The 21,571-nt window shown below is 37.6% G+C and overlaps 1 non-coding gene across 1 annotated transcript; it reads right to left on the bottom strand.

Annotated features, from left to right (window-relative positions):
• Window positions 1-2,085: 2,085 nt before the first annotated feature.
• On the bottom strand, window positions 2,086-2,189 carry LOC111757596 (U6 spliceosomal RNA). Its single transcript, XR_002791903.1, has one exon. It is a non-coding gene; the product is annotated as a U6 spliceosomal RNA (small nuclear RNA).
• Between the last annotated feature and the right edge of the window lie 19,382 nt (window positions 2,190-21,571).

Raw genomic sequence — 21,571 nt, 5'->3', positions numbered from 1 at the left:
AAAATAAAATGAAGCAACTCAATCTAACAAGCTATTCTATGCAGAAAGAACTTCTCCAATAGACTAAACACACAGTAGTTTGACTATGTGTCTGTATTGTGATAGCCTCAAGGGTAAAACAAAATGTCAAAAAATGTATTTGCTTTGGTGGTGGTGGTATTTGTAGAAGTACTATAGTTTTATTTTATGTGTGTGAGATTGCTTTTTTTTGAGATAAAGTTTTACAGTACTTCATAGCCCAAGCAGGCCTCAAACTCAGCATCCCCCTGCCTCAGAGTGCCAAGTGGTAAGATTACAGATATGCACACAGCCAGCTGATTTACCATGTTTTCGATGCTTTTTTTTTTTTTTTGGTGGCACCAGGAATCAAACTCATGACCTCGTACTGTTATAACTTGGGCCCCGGTATAAAATCCAAGGAGGCAAGAGACCGAAAATTTAGGTGGCAAAGGCTTTATTTCCAGGCCTGGCGACCAGTCTCCGGGAGCCAATTTGGAGACTGTGTCCCAGAGACTGAAGGGAGGACTTTAAAAAGAGGCTGGAGGAAAAGGGTGGGGGGAGACAAAGAAACCTGCAGAGCCATCAAACTTGTTGACCCGAGTCTGGAAACTGTATTGCTGTCCACTTAGCTCTGACAATCTTGGGAGTTCCTGGTGTTTCTCAAATTACTCCCATCCTACAGACTGACATTATCTCAGAGTGGCATGTCTGCAGCAATATTTGGAGAAGAAAGTAGAGAGTTAATTATCCCAGGACAGCTCATCTTCGCTAGTGAGTGCAAAGGGGTCACGAGTTATGAGACGCTGGAACTTAAGTTTTACAAAGACCTGATATCTAACTCATTTGATACATACAGAACAGAAGGAAAGCACCGATCGGGGTTTGGGCCATAGTATTACCCGGTAATTTCTTTTAAGCTAAGCAGTTCTTAAAATTGGGGCAGGCTCATTTTATGACAGATCATCACCCGGTTGGGGAGAGGTCACCAGAAACCCAAATTCTTTATGGCCTAGATAGATAGGTGAGGGGAGAGGGAGGCAATAAGGCGCCATACAGAACAGAAAACGGTGGTTATATGTCAAGGTCAGGGTAAAGGGTTAAACTCATACGCAAATCTCTCTGCATACAAGCAGGTTACTTTAAACAAGTATAAATTAATGGGCCATTCTAGTTTTCCTTAGCTCTTTAGCGGAGAATAGAGGCGCTTAACAGTGATTAACAACCCTTGTTAGCTTGTTTTAGCACAACTTCTGTAGTTTGTAGAGGGCAACAATGGTTAACATATCAATTAGGTGAGATTCTTGCAATTCTTTACAGAGGAGAGTATTGCTCAACATATCAATTAGGTCACTTAACATATCAGTTAGGGAAAAAGGATAAAAAAAAATTTAGTAAGCCACTTCACAGGTTTGCTATAATACACATATAACGAAGCTATTTTCTTAGAGTACAACAGTACTTGCCAGGCAGGCGCTTGTACTACTGACCTAAATCCCGAGCCTATTTTACCATGTTCTTATGTGAAATGTGGGTTAAAGAATATTAGTGATTAGATTCTATTCTAGTTATAAATTATTCTTGACAACAGGGCTTCAATGACTTCGATGACTTCAGTGATGCTGTTGACTTGGACGATGCCTGTCCACACTGGTGAGAGTGAGCTTTGTGTAGTCTACTGGATTAAACACTAATTTCTTGTCAGTATGGGAGAAAGGAAATGCAGATAAGATACAGAGGATAAGTAACAATTCTGAATTAGAAAGTGTAATTTTTATCATAAATTTTTTCCTTAGATTCTGAGAAGGCCTAGAAAAAAATGACTAACTCAGTAGCCTAAGAATACCTGATAACTAGATTATGGTATTTCAAGACCAGTGCTTTGTTGAGAAATGTGATTCCAAGTCAAAGGCAAGAAATGTCTTTTTCTTAAAACAATAGCAAAAACCCCAATACTAATGTCTTATCTTAGAAAAAAGTACGTATTTCTGAAAAAGCTTTGAAACACTGACTAATCTGCTTCCACAAGTACCTCTTGCTCCTGGATTATGATCTCCAAATAGTTTTTATTCAGGTTGTCATTGCTTTAAAAATATGGAACGCTTCATGAATTTGCGTGTCATCCTTGTGCAGGGACCATGCTAATCTCTGTATCATTCCAATTTTAGTATATGTGCTGGCAAAGCTAGCACGATCTCCAAATATTTTTTACTAAAAGGACTATATTGGGGATAGGACTATAGGAATGAGACAAGGAAAATAGAAGTTTAAACCAAATAAAATTGCCAATGATTGCTTAACCGAATGCAAACCAAGTATAGCATATCTTCTCATACAGCGAACAAAGAAAATATATTCATTACCAGGGCTTTGGTAACAAAGTACCACAATCTAGATTGTGTTAAACAACTGCAATTTGCTGTTTCGTAGTCCTGACATCTGAACCCAAGGTGCTGGCAAATCCATGATCTCACTGACACTCACTAGAATACTTCTGTAACGCTTAAATTTGTATGTTGAGTAGATTGGGCTAAGGAATGCGTTGATAGCTGGTAAAACATTATTTCTGGCATGTTTGATTCCAGGGAGGGTGTTTCCAGAAGTGAGTAGTTGAATCAGGAGACTTAAATAAAGCAGGTTATGCTCACCAGTGCGGACCAATACACTCGGAGGCTGAAAAGAATAAAATGGCAAAGAGCGAATTTACTCTCTGACCTGGAACACCCATCTTCTGCCCTCAGACATCAATGCTCCCGGTTCTTTCTCGGATTTACATGATGTCTTTGTGCTCTTGACCTTCACTCCCATTTGCAACCTGGGCGAGGTCTTATACCATAGACCCCCCCCCCAGGTTTTCAGGTCTTTAGAATTGGGCTTGGACTTAGACTGATTGAACCACTGGCCTCTGCTTCTGCAGCTTGCAGGTAACTGATCATTGCATTTCTCAGTGTCTGTAATGATATGAACCGGTTATTATTAGGTTTCCTGGTTTTGGTTTCTCTGGAGAGCCCCAACAAGTAAGTTTACCTTCCTTACCTATTGCCTGGTGGCCAGCAATCCTTGGTGTTTCTTGGCTTATAACTGCACCAATCCATTCTTGACCTTCATCTTCACATGACATTCACCCTGTATCTTTGCATCATTTTTTTTCCCAGCATGTATGTCCTTGTATCTAAATTTTCCTTTTTATAAGCAGACAAGTCATATTGGTTTAGGACCCACACTAATGACTCATTTTAACTTAATTGCCTTTTATTGAGGGGGTGCTATTTAAGCATGTTGCTTTACTGAGACTCAATTCAAGCAATAATAGAAAATATAAAAAAATTTATAGTGTCAGCTAGGTGTGGTGATACATGCCTGTAATCCCAGTACTTGGGAGACTGAGGCAGGAGGATTATTTTTTGTTTTGTTTTGTTTTTTGTCTTTTTCCTTTTTATTGGTACCGGGGATCGAACTCATGACTGCCTGCTTGCAAGGCAGGCGCTTATGCCACTGAACTAAATCCCCAGCCCCCAGGCAGGAGGATTATTGCAAATTTGAGACCAGCCTGCACTACAAAGTGAGCTCAAAACCATCCTGAACTGCATTGCAAGACCCAGTCTCAAAAAGACAAACAAACAAACAAAACCAATTTATAGCATCCTCTCAAAAGAATTCAGAAACCAATATGAAGAGATAGGTTCCTATGGACTGGCAAAATTGAGACACCTTGAGAATCAGTAGGAAGTAAATTGAACTGCATCAGATTTTTTTTTTTTTTTTTGCATCAGATCTTTAAATCTATTACTTTATGTTACTGCCAAAAGAATGAAACTTTAAAAAAAATTTTTTTAGTAAAAAAAAAAAAAAAAGGAACTTGAAATTTTTCATTGAATAATGCTATGGAAACAATCCCCATCCCCCTTCCTTCCCCTTATCCCCCAGTACAGGAAAAATGAATCCATGGCCTTCACCTTGAACTACAGCCTGCCCACATTAATTTTTTTCCCCTTTATTTTGAGATGGGCTCTTGCTAAATTGAGCAGGTTGGTCTTGAGCTTACAGTCCTTCTGCCTCAACCTAGTACAGTGCTAATATCACCACGCCCAGTTTTTTGTTTTGTTTGTTTGTGATTATTTTGGTTTTTTGAGACAGGGTCTTGCTATGTAGCCCAGGATGACCTTGAACTCATAATCCTTCCGTCTCAGCCCACCACGTGCTAGGATTATAGGAGTGTGACACCGTGCGTAGCTTATAAACCCATTATTTTCATGACTGGCTAATAAAAACAGGCAAACATTTATCCAGCTTTTCCTACATGCTGTACTACAAAGTATCAGTTAGTAGAACAGGTTGAATGATTGCTTCAGAAAAGCTATGACCATGCCCTACTTCTGGAACATGTGAATGTCACTTTATATAGAAGAAGCACCTTTCCTGGTATAATTTAGTTTAAATTGTTGTGATGATATCACACCCTGGATTATCAGATTACCTAAATGGATTCTAAATCCAATAGTGAGTGGGTTTGTTTGTTTGTTTAGACAGGGTCTTGCTGTGTAGTTGAGACTGGCCTGGAACCGACTATGTAACTCAGGTTGGCTTTGAACCCATAGCAATCATCCTGCCTCAGCCTCCTAAGTGTTGGGATTACAAGTGTGTGCCACCACACCTGGCCATTAGGTATGTTATGGTTTTATGTTGAAAAATCCTTGTCTCTCAAAAATGCTGCTGAAAATTTTACAAATCAAGAGATATGAGCTTGGAGATTTGCTTTAAAAATAACACAGAAGCAGGTTTATTGATGGGATATACATAATTTGGCTATGAGTCAATAATAGTTAAAGATGAGAGTCATCCTACTAGTCTATATATTTTTATATATTTGAAAATTTTCATTTAAAAAATTTGTAAGATGAGCCCAATGAAGAGTTAGTAGGAATTTTCGAGAAGATCTAGTATTATGCTATAAATGCAGTTTTGGGGAGAGAGGCCACAGTAGGGATTAGAGCTAGCAATAGCCTTCGTCATTTATTTATGTATTTATTTATTTTGAGATAGGGTCTCACTAAGTTGCTAAATTGCCCAGGTTGGGTTTAAACTTGCTATTCTTCTACCTCTACTTTCCAGAGTGCTAGGATTACAAACATGCACCAGCATTCCCAGTTTATAATCACTATTGAACACTGTGTTTAATTATGTGGATTTCTTTGATATCAGATTCTTAGATTTCTTATCTTGAATCATAAGTTGAATAGCTGCAATCTGAGACAATTAAATTTAGTAAAAATTTGGGTGCTTATGCATTTTTTTTTGTAAAAATATTGTTTTAATGGCCAAAGGACCTTTGATTTACCTACTAAATTTATACTCATTCATATATGTACCTTCAACTGATAGAGGTATGATGTTGCTGTGTCACCCAGGCGTACCTTAAACTCCTCTCCTCAAATGTTCTCCTGCCTCAGGCTCCTTAGTAGCTGTGGCTACTTTATAATATCTTAGTACCTTGAGGAATCTTTTATGACAGAGAATTATACAGATATAACTTTACAATGAAATATATCACAGCAGGGAAATGAAATGTGTAGTTAGTCAGCAAACTATATCTTAGGGAATTATTACATGTTGAGTATCCTTTATCTAAGATGTTTTGAGCCAGTGTTTTAAATTTTTTAGAATTTTGGAATATTTACTTATTTATACTGAGACATCTGGGGGATGGGACCCAAATCTAAACAGGAAATTCAATTATGTTTCCTAATCATTGTCTTACTTACTTTGTTCTGTGCAGGGATAATACTCACAGTTTAAAGGAAGAAAGGTTCATTTTGGCTCACAGTTTTAGTCCATAGTTGACTGGCCCCCAAATAGAAGGAGAATGGCAGGGAAACATTGGGGAAAATGGTCCTCAAACTATGGTAGCCTAAAAACAGAGAAAACGGAAGAGCCAAGGACAGGAACCACTCCAGGTAATGCTCCCTAAAGACCTGTCTCTTCTTAATTGGCTCCAGACCTTAATGGCATATGCAGTTACTAAATTCATCAGTAGACAAATCAGCTGATGCTTACATCATCCCCAGGTTCCAATCATCTTCCAAACATATGAGACTTATAGGGAGGATGTTTTCAAGCTGAAGTATAACAATCACCATATAGACGTAGGTTAAAGGCAACCTTATGGATTATTCCTAGTGTGTTTTAACCAAGATCCATCAAATGAGATCAGCAGTAGAATTTTCCACTTGTGGCATCATTTTAGCACTCAAACCTTTAGAATTATGGAGCCTCCCAATATTCAAATTTTCAATGCTCAACTTGTACTGAAACTGGAAGCAGAGGCAATTATTCTCCTGAATTTACCTTCCTGTGGTAAAAATTGTTATAACTAGAGGAAGTGGATGTTATAAAAGAAGAGATGGCAGAAAGATTATTATAGATCCCTGCTCAGAATAGAAGTAAGAAAGCTATGCAATTATGTAATTCTAAGGACCAGTCTTTTCTTTTTTTTTTTTTTTTTTTTTTGTATTTTTACCGGTACCAGGAATCGAACTCACAACCACGTGCTTGCAAGGCAGGCGCATATGCCGCTGAGCTAAATCCCCAGTCCCAAGGACCAGTCTTTTAACAAAGGTACAAGAGAAAAAAAGCAGAGTACAATTTAATTGCTTCCTTGAGAACCAAGAATTGGGATTAATATAAAATGATTTCACCAGGTCTTTACTGGTAAGTAAAATGAATGGATGTTTAAATAGAAAAAAAGATTTAAAAAAAAAAGGTATTTTATGTTCCCTTGAACATACAATTGTTGTGCAATAATAGTAATAATGAGTTCATCTGGTAGCGTTGTGTTTCAAAAGCTTTAATCACATAATATGTCCTTTAGAGCCTGTACCAGTCCAATGAGATGAGTAACATTATCCTTGTATTGTGGATAGGAAGCTGATATCCATATTAAGCAGTAATCTCTCTAAGGTCATATCACTATTTTCATCTGAAATTTTAGAGGTCAAAGTTCAAGGCTGTTTTGACTTATTTTAAAATTAAGAAGCTGTCAGTCCAGGATTCTGTCAAAGTTTTCAATGAGATTATGTGCCCTAAATTTTAATAGTGTTTGACAAATAATGTTTAACACAACATAATGTGTTAAATTTCATGTAGGAGGAGAAAGCTCTACAGATTACACAAAATTGAAACTTGAAACCGAGACTTCACCACAATTAACTATAATTGTCTACATCACCAAAAAGCATTTTTTTGTTAAAATCATTTGAATAACTGATTTTCTGTTTCTATTTCAGTTGAAAATCAACTTCCTATTTCAGACAGCAGTTACTCAATTATTGAATTTGGCAAAAGAAGTCATTTTCTAGTGAGACACTCTAAAATGAAAACATTTCTGTTTAGTATTATTTTTCAAATACTTCCATAAAACAAAAAAAATGAAGGATGATCATTAGTGGTGGAAAAGTGTGCTATTTCTATCTCATTTAATGGAACAGCAGTATAAATCACAATATGCTGATAGATAAATTATCCCCATATCAGTGTTGTTGTGTAGTGATTAGGAGAGACAGTATATGTTAGATAAGGTGATAGTATGTGAAGTACCTAAAAGCATGAGCTCTGTAATCAATAGATTCAGATGCTGTCCTTATTCCTATCAGGGGCCAGTTACTTCACCTCATTTGTAAAATGGCATTTAAAAGTATTAGACAGTTGTGTGAGAATTGAGGGAGAATTCATATAAATCCGTTAACATAGTGCTTGGCACAAAGTAGGTCCTCAATAAATGTATTAATAATGCAGAGAATTCATGAGTTCTATTTTGTCTTTGTCTGGATCTTGCTGAGCGGTGGAATAGAGCAAAAATTTAAGAGTTTAAAACACAATTCTGAACCATGTCCACCAATTATGCAAACATACCTATCTTTTCTTCGTGTAAGTTTTTTCCATCTGCAAAATTAGAATCAAAGAAGAAATTCCAAATTCTAGCTGAAACACATAATGTACTCTAAATTTGTACATTTTCCATCAGCTTTTCTGAAGCTAAATCATTTGAGTATCCAATTTCTCTGTTTCTGTAACAGTTGAAAAGTTATGACTTGATTTTCTGGAATGACTCAGATTTTCTAAAACTAGAATCTTTATATAAACCTTTAGGGAAGATATACAATTGCTCATTTTTCAAATGTAAAATACATTACCATTCCTCAATAATTTTAAATTAAAATGACAGATTTTCAGCCTCCACATATATCATATTGCTGTGTGTGAGATAAAAGACAATTAATCCTGTTATTTGGCCACAGGAGGGCAAAATATATCTGAACCTAGGAAAAAATACATGCCTATGAAACAACATATTTTATATTTTCCTTAGTGAAATTTATCATTAATAATTTTTATTTTTCAAAGTATAGAGTTCACTACATGTCCGCTTCTGTAGTCTGATTGTGTGAACACTAAATCCCTTCTTGTAAACTCTCTCCTTTTTGTATACTCACTTTCCTCTTCTCCTTTTTTTCTCTCCTTCATTTTTTTTAATTTCTTGCCTTTAGTTTTTCTTAATGCAGTAGATGTAGAATACCAAGCATAGCCTCTTTTCAATGAGCATTCTTCTTCCTGTCTGTCTGTCTGTCTGTGTGTGTCTGTCTGTCTCTGTCTCTGTCTTTCTTTTCTTTCTTTTTCTGGAACTGGGAATTGAACCTTGGTCTTGCTAAGTCACTAAGTTATCCAGGGTTGGCTCAAATATGCACTCCTCCTGCCCCACCTTTCCATGGTGCTATGATTATACACATGTGCCACCATGCCCAGCAACAACAATGTATTTTTCCAATATTGGCTTAAAAATAACATCAGAATTTTCTTTGTTTTGTTTTTGATGGCTAACGGCATCCAACTGGGGATGTCTTGCATGCTAGACAAGTACTCCACTACTGAGCTACACTTCCAGCCCTTCTGCTGACTTAAAAATGTGTTTGAATAATGATGATCCAATACAGTCCTCTTGCAAAATCTCAGTATTCTTAGTGTCTATGTTTATTTCACTTAATTCTACCCTCAGTTGTGACCATTAATCCTATGTTAACTTCAATGGATTAGAAATGCCTAGCAGATTAGTAAAACACAGTTTTGGGCATGTCTGTGGATAATTGACATGTAGGCCAACAAACTGAGGAAAGATCCACACCAGATGTGGATGGTACCACCAATAGATTTGCACACTGGACAGAATAAAATGGAAAGGAGGAAGTATCTCTGTTTTGAAGAGCTCCAGTATTAAATGGGGACATCTTTTGTTATCATAATCTTTAGACATCATTCACCAGGTCCCCAGTTTCTTCAGTAATACAATCTAGTACTAGTGACTCTCCAACAAATTTCCAGGCCTTTGACCTTGAACTGGTGCTATGTCCTTGATTCTTCTTGTTTTGTGGCTTTCATTTTCTTTGGTTGAGCAACGTTTGGAAGCTCTGGCTCTCTAGCATGCAGATGGACACTGTGGACTTTGCGACTTCTGATCTTGTACTTGGCCAGTGTGGATTCTGCTAACTCTGATCCTGTATGCCTACCCTGGAAATAGCCTTGCATACATACTGTTATGGTTTTTACCTAGCTGTCCCCCACCAAAGCCTCATGTATTCATAGTTGGAGTTTGGGGAAGGTAACTGAACCATGAGTGTGTTTTGTACTAGATTAGTCCACTGGTGGGTTTATAGCTGGATTGATGTTGAAAGGATAAGCCTGGTGGGAAGAGGTAGGCTTGCCTAGAGGGTAGATATCCCTCATGCTCCCTTGATCCCAATGCTGCTGCTGTCTCTGTTAAGCTCCCCTGCTTTGGATCTATCCAATTCTGGGCTGAAATTTTTACAAACTATGAGATAAATTTGTCCCCTTTAATTGTGAGTAGCAGATATTTTGTTCCAACAATGAGAAAAATAACTAAGATAGATTTTGGTACCAGAGAAGTGGGCCTGTTTCTGTTACACTACTTGACCATGAGGTTCAGAAGCCTTTGTAAGGGGTATAGGAAGAGTCTGGAAAGATTTAGAGATGCCAGTTGGAGAAGCAGTCCTGGAATGCTGTAAACTGGGTTAAATGGAAGATTCTGATTTCATCTCAGAAGACACCAGAATATTCATAGAAATGCAGCTGCTAAAGATGAAGCTCAGGAGGGAATATGTGCTGCTTTCACAGTTGGAAGTCAGGCCATGTGTGTTACACTTTGGCAAAAACTGTCTGCATTTTGCTCAGGTCTGCAGATGTGAGAAACAGAGGTTAAAGACAGTAGACATTATTCTGGTGGAAGAAATTTCAGGGCTGTCTGATGTTGAGGCAGTGGAATGGCTACTGTTGGGGACTTTAGCAAGCTTTACTTTAAGAATCAAGAGCAAAGGGCCCAGCAGAATGATTTCAAGTTTTCAGTTTGGCCATAAAGGAATCTGGTAGATGGAGTAGAAAAGAACTTGTTTGTTGAAATGATTGGCATTGAAAAACCAAGTGCTTTGAAATTGAACCATAGAAAAGATGGCCTGAGAACAACGCAAAAATCAGTAGGACTTGACCCTTTGCAGCCTCAAAATTGCAAAGGTGAAAGACTGCTTTGAAAAGAGATTTCCAGAGAACTATTTTCCAGAATGGCAGTGGCCTAGGGAATTTGTTCCTCAGGATTGGGTTCATAGCACTCAGCAGTCCAGGCACTCAACCCCTAAAACCAAAAGAGAAGACCTGGCTACTGCTCTAGATAGCTGAATTCTGCATTATCCACATTGTGCTGGTTTTAGGCACAAGCAGAGTGCAAGAGTTTGGGGTGAAGAAGCTCCCAGAAAGAGTTTGAAGCTCCCAGGGCCAGGCAGTGTGCCCCTAAGAGAGCAGTATGTAAAGCTGTGAATGGGAAGCTGAAATTGCCAGAAGGCTGGAGAAGCCAGAAAATTGCCTGAGGAAAGCTGCAAGGAGGGAATAAAGCTGGCCTACATGAGAGGCCATGAGGGCTATAAACACCACCTGTGTCAGAGAGGCAATGCTTCGGAATTCACTCATGCCACAGATAGCCTGTGCAGCTGGACATAGAACTATAGCATTTAATGATTGTTCTGGTGAATTTTAGCGTTACTTTGGTCTCATTCATTTCACTCCCCTATTTGTATCTTTTGGAATGGGGATGTTTATCTCGTGCCATTTTGTGTTGGAAGTGTTTAACTTTCTTTTGATTTTTATGAGAATTTACAGCTAGGAGTTTGCCTTAAATCTCAGAGAAGAATTTGGATGTCAATTCTTCAGTCCATACACATTGCTGAAACGGTTGCAATGTTGAGTGGTTAAGCCTGGTGGAAAAAAGTGGATCACTGTAGGTATGACCTCCTTTGATCTGCCATCCTGCTCTCTTGATTCCTCATACTGCTTCCTGCCTGCATGTCTCATGCTTCCCTGGCTTTGATCCAGCGAACTATGGACTGAAACTTCTACAAACTGTGAGCTAAGTGAACTTTTCCTCCATTAAATTGTGGGTATCAGCAGAGCTAGAGATGGTGGATCGGTAAGCAGCAAAATTCGGAGCTTCCCTGAGAGAAACAACTCAGATACTAGAATAAAAAATTCTGGAGAGGGCCAGACAGAGAGAGATGGACTCTCTTGACACATGAAACTAAAGGGAAAAGAGCTGGTCAAACGTGCAGTCATGGGGCAGCAGTGCAGATTCATGCATGCTGCTCTTGCTGAGCTAACCAAACTTGCAATCACAGTGTGCTTGCTGCAGGAGCCACTGTAGTGCTGAGGTCAGGGGTTGGTGAGACTGACAGAGAACAGAGCCAACGTGGAGACCTGCACTAACCTGCAGTGAGTGCTTGGAATAAGACCCTCCCACGGGAAAGGGTCAACCAACTGTACAACATGTTGGAATTGGGCAGGATGGAGCTGAACTAGGAATGGCAGTGACTTCAGTTGGTTGCTCCCTGCCCAGAGAAGTTCGGTGGGATCTGTTTGGCCTGGGTCATGCTCCTGGATGGGGCCCAGTGAGTTGTCTCAAACTGATTTTGTACACATAGGCCTTAACATGGTGAAGACCCCCATGGGTTGACTGGCTTGGAGGGAGGGGCCAGCATATGCCACCCCTGCTTGTTGATCATTGAGGTCAGTGACCAACAGCAAACTGGAGAGGGAAGAATTCCCTAGCCAGGGTGCTTCAGAAGAGCCATAGCCAACAAGGAAAGGGGCTGGGACTTCCACTATACACCTGTATGGAAGAAAACAGACATATGACAAGAGAAAGAAATAAGAAAAAACCTCCAGCCCCTAGCCCCCAACCCTGAGAATATTAATCCAGGAGAGGTAAATGTAAAAGAGACTGAGGGCAGCAAACATGCAGATAAAGAGATATCTTTATCACTCATAGGCGAGCTCAAAACTGAAATATTAAGCAAGATATAAGATGACTAATAGAAGAAATGCTAAGCATCTTTCAAGAAGACACATATGGACTATTTGAGGAACATAAAAAAAGGAGAGAAATGTTCGATGAATAATATAAAGAAAACCTAGAATACATGAAACGGATTCAAAGAGATTACCAGGAAATTAAAAACTCCATCAAAAACTGGAAAAACTGACTAACAGAAACTAGAGATATATTAACAAAACCTGAAGATAGGTTTGCAATGTCTGATTGCAAAAGGAAAGATCTCTTAAAAATAACAAGGAACAGGGCTGGGGATTTAGCTCAGTGGCATAAGAACCTGCCTTGCAAGCAGGTGGTCATGTTCGATCCCTGGTACCGATAAAAAAAAATGATTAAAAAAATAACAAAGAAACAATACAAAGGCTAGAAGATGACAAGAAGATCTATAACTTAAGAATAAAAAATGTGAGTGAAGAATCAGGTGTAAATACAAAGAAAATAAAAAGGCTAGTCACAGAAATAATTGAGGAAAACGTCCCGAGCGTAGGAAAAGGAAATGATATTCAGATGTATGAGGCATACAGAACTTCAACCCCTACAACTAAAACAGAGCTCCCCCAGACATATAATAATCAAAATCCCAGAAATTCATCATAAGAACAGAATATTAAAAGGCATCAGAGAAAAGAAACAGATCATCTATAAAGGACAACACATCAAAATCACGGCAGACTTCTCAACACAAACCATCAAATCAAAAAGAGTTTGGAGCAAAATACTCCAAGCCCTGAAAGAAAATAACCTCCAACCCAGATTGATGTACCCTGAAAAACTGTCTCTAGAAATTAATGGAGAAACAAGATGCTTCCATGACAAAGAGGAACTGGGGAAATTCATGACAACCAATTGAACCCTACAAAAAATACTAAAGGACATTCTAGAAACAGAGAGAGAAAAAAATACCAGGATTTCAGAAACAGTGCAGAGAGGCCTCAATGAACAGGGCAGACAGTGGAATAAAGGAAAAAAGTAGACAACCAATGGCAGAAAAATAGTATAGCAGAAATGAGGCAGAGATGGTTGACTATAATAACATAGATGGCCTTGATACACTAACAAAAAGAAACACGGACAGAGTAGATCAGGAGGTACGGTCCATCGAAGTGCTCTGTATAGGAAATATAATTAACCTGAAAGAGGGTTTATGGACCAAAAATCAAATATGAGAAAACAATGCTCTATATGACAGGGAGCCAGAGAAAAATAGGGACAGCTCCATCAGCACCTGCGGATAGGTTGGAAAGACATGATACTTTTGTGCAATAGAGAACTACTCAGCTACAAGGAAGGAAAACCTTGTGTAGGTAAAGGAATACAACTTGAGATCAAGTCCAGGAGTGAGAAGGTTCAAAGCTACTTAGGTAAATAGCAGATTCCCCCCACCCCAAACTAAAAGCTGAGGGAATTGGTGAGACCCAAAGTGTGCAGTGCACCCTGTGGGAGTGAAAGCAGAGGAACTGTCTGAAAAAGGAAGGCAGAAGATATTGTTAATAGTGTATCAGGATTTAAAATCCACGTTATTCTCACCGCTCTATATAGATGGATTACATTCTGTTCCAATTTGTCTGCTTGTACTAGATTTGAGGACACAGAGAGCTATCCCAAAAATAGCAGGACATAGTACAGTAATCATCCTTAATCTCTTATTAACTTAATTTGAAGCCCTATATAACTTACACTGTCTTATTATGACTAATCTTATTTGAATCTGGTTTGTTAGATTGCTATTTTGTATTGACTGATTTTATTTGAATCTGTTGTGATTGATAATATCAAATCTGAGAGTGTAGGCAACTACACTGAAAATGACAAGATTCACTAGGATACCCACTCTGGTTTGATTATTACCTGCTTTTGAAGTATTATAATGTCTCCAATGTTTTGCTTTTATTAATATTTTATGTACTGCTATATTCAATTATATTATGCTTGGTGATATAGACAATTCTATTGAAGATAACAAGGGACATCATAGTAACCATTGTAGATCACCTGGTATTGCGGTTTTATATGACTTTTTTTCATGTTTTTCTAGGAATTTATTTTGTTTTGTCTTGCTTTGTTTTGTTTTTCCCTCTAATACAGAAAGGCTAGATATACGTGTAGAGACTCATGCATGTGTAGAACTTACAAACAGTCTATAACATCTGATTACATAACGCATGATGAAATGAACAACTACTTTGTTTTTTTTTTTTAACAACTACTTTGAAGAAAAAGAGACATTACAGTACTCAGTGCTGATGCTGTAGCATCATGATGTGAAATCCAGCAATATTATTATTCTTTGTTCAGAGTTATTTTAGTCGTTTTGTGTTGTTTAATTTCAACATACACGAAGGTATGGACAACTATTTTGAAGAGAATGAGAGACACTATGACAGCCATTATTGATTTCCCTATTGTCTAGTCTTGAAGACCTAAAATGCCTTCATCATCCTGTTCAGATCAGTTTTATGCTATGTTGTTTTGTATGAATTCACTGTATGTGAAGATATGGATGACCATTTGGAAGAAAACAAGAGACAATATGATAGATTGTGAAGATCTCTGATTATCTTGCTTTGAAATTTATGTTTCTTATATTGCTTTCTTATGTTCTGTTTTGTTGTGTTTAATTTTACCCTCTTTAAAATGAAAAAAAAATTGTGGGCATCAAGTATTTTGTCCCAGCAAATAGAAAACTAACTAACACACATTTATTTTCTATTGATTCTCTCTAGAGAAACCTAATACAAATTGTGGTACTAGGGGTGGGGCTCCTACAGTGACTGTACATGATTTTGTGGTTTAGATGCCTGTGCAACTGGCTTGTGGGAGGGGCTTGAAAAAATTTGAAGATATGGACTGATGAAGCCCTAGAACATTGTAAACAGTACTTGATTATTTACATTGGTCAGAGCTCAGAGTATCAGAATACTAACAGGAATATAGACAGTAAAGAGCAAGTTTAGAAAGTTTCATTTGAGAACAGATTTCATTGGCACTTGGCCATGTGTGTAATTCTCTGGAAGAAAATTTGTTTACATTTTGCCCCTGTCTTGAGACTTTGTGGGAGGCTGATTAAAAGTGGTAGACTAATCAATCTGGTTGGAGGTAATTTCTTATATATATATATATATATATATATATATATTCTTTTTTGTTTTATTTTTAAAGAGGATAAAACCAAAGAAAACAGCAGAATAAAGCCAATTTAAAAAAAACAGTGTAAGTGACACAGGACTTCAAAACAATACAAAATTAACAATAGTTACCATAATGCCTCTTGTCTTTAAAATAGCTGTAGATACCTTCAGGCATAGCAAAAATCAAATAAAACAGAACAGACTAGAACCAATAAAAACAAAAAATGAATGCAATAAAGAACTTCAAAACAAGACAATAATAAATTAAAAATGGCTACCATAATATTTTTTGTTATCTTTGAAATAATTGCCCATCACATCAGTTGCAACAAAATCAAACAGAACAGAATAAAGCCCATCTCAACAAAATAATGAAAATGACACATGACTTCAAAACAAGACAATAGTGAATCAACAATAGCTACCACCCTCAGGAGATCCCCCATAGATGCCACACTGGGTGCTGTCATCCTCTAAATAGATGATCAGATCACCAGCCCTAGACCTGCAAAGTCAGTGGAACACCAAAACACCACAAGCATCAAATTGCATATCACCTCAATAGCTATCATTGCAGCCTACGTTTTCTCTAGGTGAGCTGGTCACTTATGAGTGGGGTGGAGTGGAGTGGAGTTCAGCTCTTTTTGCTTCCCAGCCTGTGCTGGAAGGGGCTGAGGTCTGGTTGTTCCCTGGTGGCGTGAGTCCACACATGGTGCTGATTTGCAGTGAGAGCTTGCTTCTTGGTGAATCCTTGTTCTTTTTGCCTGAAGTCCATGAATGGTGCTGACTCACAAGAAAGGCTGGGATCTGGCTGTCTGGTGGAATAATTTCAAGGCAGCCTAACATTCAGCCTAACAGGTGGCATGAATACTGCTGGCTACTTTCTGCTAGATCTATAGTGAGAATCAGGAGTAAAAAGTAGACCTCAATGATACAAAGCTGGACTAGAAAAAAAGAGCCTGAAAAGTAGGTTCCCCCCCAAAAAATAAATAAAAATAAAAATAAAGATTAAAAAAAAAAAGAAAAGTAGGTTCCCAAAGTTTATTCATGCAGGCACTCAGAGGCTGCTGTAATATAAGGACCCCTGCAGGGAATCTCCAGTCTCCTGCCAGGGATTATGGCAGTGTAAAGCAGAAAGAAAAAACAAGAGACAAAATAGCAATACAGTGGGGATCTGGGATGACTAGTTATTCTCAAGGAACAAAAGGCCCCAGAGCAGCCAGAAGCTCAGCATTTATTGATTGAGGAGATTTTGAGGAGGGGATTATCAGATGACTCATAAAATGAACTTATGCTAAGAAGGATCTTGCCCTGGAGTGTCTTTTAATCTTAGTGGTTAAAACTCCATTCAGGCCTCTTTCAGTTGTTGATGATACAAAGTTATATTTTATACATTATGGGTCCCCAAAATAAAGCAATAATTAATTTTTTAAAAATAGAATTTATTGTTAGAACAATTTTAGGTTCACAGCAAAATTGAGTAGAAGGTACTAGATTTCTCATATATTCTAATCTCCACACATTCGTCAACTTTCCATCATCACTATCTCCCCACAAAAGTGGTACATTAGTTACAATCGATGAACCTGTCTTCTGCTTTGGCATAATACTGTCATCCCAAGTCCATAGCTTACATTATTAAGGGTCACTTTTGATGTTGCACATTCTATGAATTTGAACAATTATATAATGATATGTGCTATATTTTTCCAAAAGTAAGATATAACCAGAAAATAAGACCTAGCATGGTTTTTAAGAATGCTTATAATATAAACTCTATCCCAAAAGTAAGCTTCAGTTAAGATTGTCAGCCAGATAGGAAAAGGAAGGAAGGGAAAAGAGGGGGAAAAAAATGGAAGGAAAAAAATGAAAGCAAAGCTTTTTTAAGTAAGGAAGGGAAGAGAAGTTGAAGGGAGAGGATGGAATTGGGGAAAAAAGAAGAATCAAGATGTATTATGTAGAGATACAAATTCCCTATAATGAGAATGATCATTATGTATGTCTAAAGTATACCAGTAAAATTAATTTTAAAAAAGATTATCAGCCACGCGGGGCCCAGGAGGAGAAACAGGAAGCAATTCACCCTTCCTGTGGGCCAGGGGCTGGGAGACAAGGATCCACCAACCCCGTAAGCTGAATCAGAGGGACACAGGCTGAGCTGATAGCAACTGACGTACAAAAACAACTGAATGTTTGTATTGTTTGATTGATTTTGCAAGCCTAAAGCTGATAGTCTGAGCATCTATTTAGAGGATAAACAATATGCAATATAGCAACTATGGGGGGATTTCCTTCTGTCTTATTTTTAAAATCCAGTATCATTCTCACTGTTTTGTTCCATTTTATTGTCTTGTTTTATTCAGTGTTCTGTTTTCATTGGTTTTATTCTATTCTGTTTTATTCTATTATGTCTGATAGTATGTGCAACAATTTTGAAGATAATAAGAGGCATTATGATAGTCTTTGTTGCTTTCTTATTAGCCTGTTTTGAAGTCCTGTATCAGTTTCCTGTTTTGTTTTGATTGGCCTTATTCTGTTTTATTTTTCTTGGTTTTATTCTCTTTAAAATAAAATTTTAAAACATTTTTAAAAAAAGGTTAGCAGTCAGATGGATGAATTTAGTAAATCTGTTGCAATACACAACAGACATGCCGAACTGTAAAATAAGAGTATTAATATATAATTAAATATAAATAAATATTATTGGAATTAAACAAATGATAATATAAATTATAGTTAAGTATTGATAAATGCCCAAGCAGATGTCTTTGAATGAGAGGTAAATACCTATGTAAACAGATAGCCTCAAGACTTACTGCTGGGGGTAGGGGATTTAGCTCAGTGGCATAAGCACCTGTCTTGAAGCAGGCGGTTGTGAGTTCTATCCCTGGTACCGATAAAAAGATTAAAAAAAAAAAAAAGATACACTAAGACCTACTGCTGTGTTATCAGCTGAAGTACAGATACAACTCATAAATAATATGCATAGTTGGTAACAAGTGGATGTGGTGGTGTCTAATATGAATCTTCATAATTCAGTATGTCATGTGTTGTAATAGATATACTTAATGCACTTGTGTAAAATAAAAACATATTTTTCAAATTTTGGTGACCTTAACTTTTTGTGGGTTTTGTGCGGATCATCATTCTTAACTGTCATCATTTTTTATCTCAATCCTGTCTTATAAGTCTTCAAATAGCATTTGATTTAATGGAAACTGAACTGTAACCTACAACAGGTCATGAGTTGGATGAAGAATCTGTGAGATACAAGCATTGGCAGTTGTGTTGCCAGTGGACCATAAGAAGGTGACATGGATAAGAAATGCTCATTTAAAGAGAGCTCCATTGCTGCATGTGGGGGGGGGGAGGAGCAGTAGTTCTACAGGAAATTGAATTGCAAGAAAGTAAGACTAGAATTCAAGGTTTGGATAGTTATGATGATGGTGCAGAATAAGATGATGTGACTGTATTTAAATAAATATAAATTTTTATACATGAATAAAGATAAGTTTTGTACATGAAAAAATCAGAAGTACCCTGAAAATAAGCCCCACTGCCAGTTTTGGAGCAAAAATTAATATAAGACCTTTTTTTTCCAAGGAAACATGGTGTCTACCTTTGTAATATCATACAAAGTAGTTTTACCACCCTAAAAATTCTTTGTGCTCCAGCTGTTCATCATTTAAAACTGATGTTTTAAATGTCTCCAGTTTTGCTTTTTCCAGCTGTCATGCAGATGGAATGACATAGTATGTCGCCTTTTCATGGCTTGATGACTCATTTCTTTGTAATGCTCAGTAATATACTCCATTGTCTGCACATAATGCAATCTATGTATACATTCATCTACTGAAGGACACGTTAATTGCTTTCAAGTGTTAACAATTAGAAATCAAGCTGCTATAAATACCCAAGTATGATGTAGGGGTTTTTGTGTGTGTCTGTGTGTGGAGATAGATTTTCAACACCTTTGGGTAAATACCAAAAAGTATGAACACTGGATTATATGGTAAAGTTGTATTTAGTTTTATAAAACAAGCAAATGAACAAACACAACTGCCAAACTCTTCCAAAACTGCTGTAACATTTGGTATTCTCATCAGCAATGCAGAATTGCTGCTGTTCAATATCCTTGTTAGTACTAGGTATATCAGGGCTCTGGATTTTGGCCATTCTTATAGGTTTGTAGACCTCATCATCTACAATTTGTGTTTTCCTAAACACATAGGATGCAGAGCATCTGCCATACATATATCTTCTTTGAGCACTTGTAAGACAATTGTTTTAAAGTATTTATTTAGCAGATTTACCATCTGGGCTTTTCTAGGGACCAATTTTGTTGATTGTTACTCTTTGAATGAATGTGTTATACTTTCCTATTTCTTTGTATGCCCTTCAATTTCTCTTGTTGATTACTGGACATTTGAATCTAATAATGAGGTACTCTGTAAATCACATGCTCCTCCCTAAGGCTTTCTATTTTGTTCTTGTTTTTGCTTTTTTTTTTTTTTGTACTGGGGATTGAACTCACGACCTCACACTTGCCAGGCAGGTGCTTATGCCACTGAGCTAAATCCCTGGCCCTGTACAGATTTTTCTACATACACAGTTTTACAGCCTACATTTTTTGCTTAACATTTCAGGATAAGAATTTTCGTGAGGCACCATACAAAGAAGACTGTGGGAAGATAGTAAGTGTCTGATTGAGCTCTCAGCCTGTGTATGACATATGCTGAAAGAGTTCAGAGAGCAGAGTATTAAAATATATTAATTCTAGCTGTAAATGGAATATTGACTGTCTCAGCGGGAGTAAACAGGATATGAGAGTGTGATATTGGATAAAGGATAATCAATGCTGATGATTTGTTTCATGAAGTCAAGTTGACTCCTGTTGACATCTGAAGTCAGGGACTTCAATTGACAGAGATGAGGTCATGGGATCAGGGTTGCTATTTTTCAAATCTAAAGCTTCTTGCCCAACTGTAACACATCATGAAATGTTGACAAACATGCTGCCTTCTGCTCTTTAAAAACAGTAGCCTTTGTGATTGGCATTTCCTAGGCCTCAGCTTGAATCTCCTTTGCAGTTGGACACTCAGCCGATTGTATGTGTGGTTATCACTGCTTCCTCTTTGCACACATAAGAGAAGTCAAGCATAGATGTACAGGAGGAAGTGTCTGCCCACAACTAAGAGGCTTCGCTGTACCAGGGTTTGCTTTTCAGGAGCTTGTACTGTGTGGCATCAGGAATTTTGTTTTTTAGTGCTGGAGTTAAACCCAGGTCCTGTGCCTGCTAAGTATATACTACCACCGGGCTAGGCTCCCTGCTCCCTGAGCTAAATCTCCAGCCCCTGTTTTTGCTTTTGTGGGATACCTGTGTGTCAGAGACCCATCTGAGGTATAAATGTAAGGTTTTCTCAGTACTTTTTGAGCATGCATATTGACTGAACATGCATATTGACTTTCTAACTTCTTCCATATATGCAATTACTTTATAATGTTCTAATTTTCAGTGTTTCCCAAAAGAGGAGAATGATGAAGATGAAGACGGAAGAGGAAGGTACCAGTCCTTTTAATCCCTCAGCTGGATGGGCAGGAGCTAATAGCAAGGCCATCTGCCTCTTTGAAAATTTGCATTCAGAAAAGCAATCAGTGATTGAAGCACAGATCCCTGATATTTGGAGTAGGGTGTCTTTTTTTTTTTTTTTTTTTTTTTTTTTTTGCCTGCCCCAGTTCCCAAAAATATGCATGAAAGTAGCTGCTAGAATGAGTGTCTGGCTGCCTGCCAAAAGGCTCAGCAGTGGAGAATGGGTAGCGGTTACTGTGCTAAGAGTTGAAAATGACCACAATTATCTGCAGTTTACATCTCAGCCTTTCCCTAGAAGCTGCAAGCCTTCAATTGATAGCAAAATTCCAAAATAATTATCTAAGACAGATTCGTTAGTGCTTCCTATTCCTTTGTCTTCCTAGAATCCTCTCTACAAACACTTTTTTTGAAGTGAGA

The sequence above is a fragment of the Cavia porcellus genome, unplaced genomic scaffold, assembly GCF_034190915.1.
Source record: "Cavia porcellus strain 051 isolate PalLab524CR breed Dunkin Hartley unplaced genomic scaffold, mCavPor4.1 scaffold_31, whole genome shotgun sequence".
NCBI lineage: Eukaryota > Metazoa > Chordata > Mammalia > Rodentia > Caviidae > Cavia > Cavia porcellus.
This window is presented reverse-complemented; position numbering and strand designations above follow the sequence as displayed.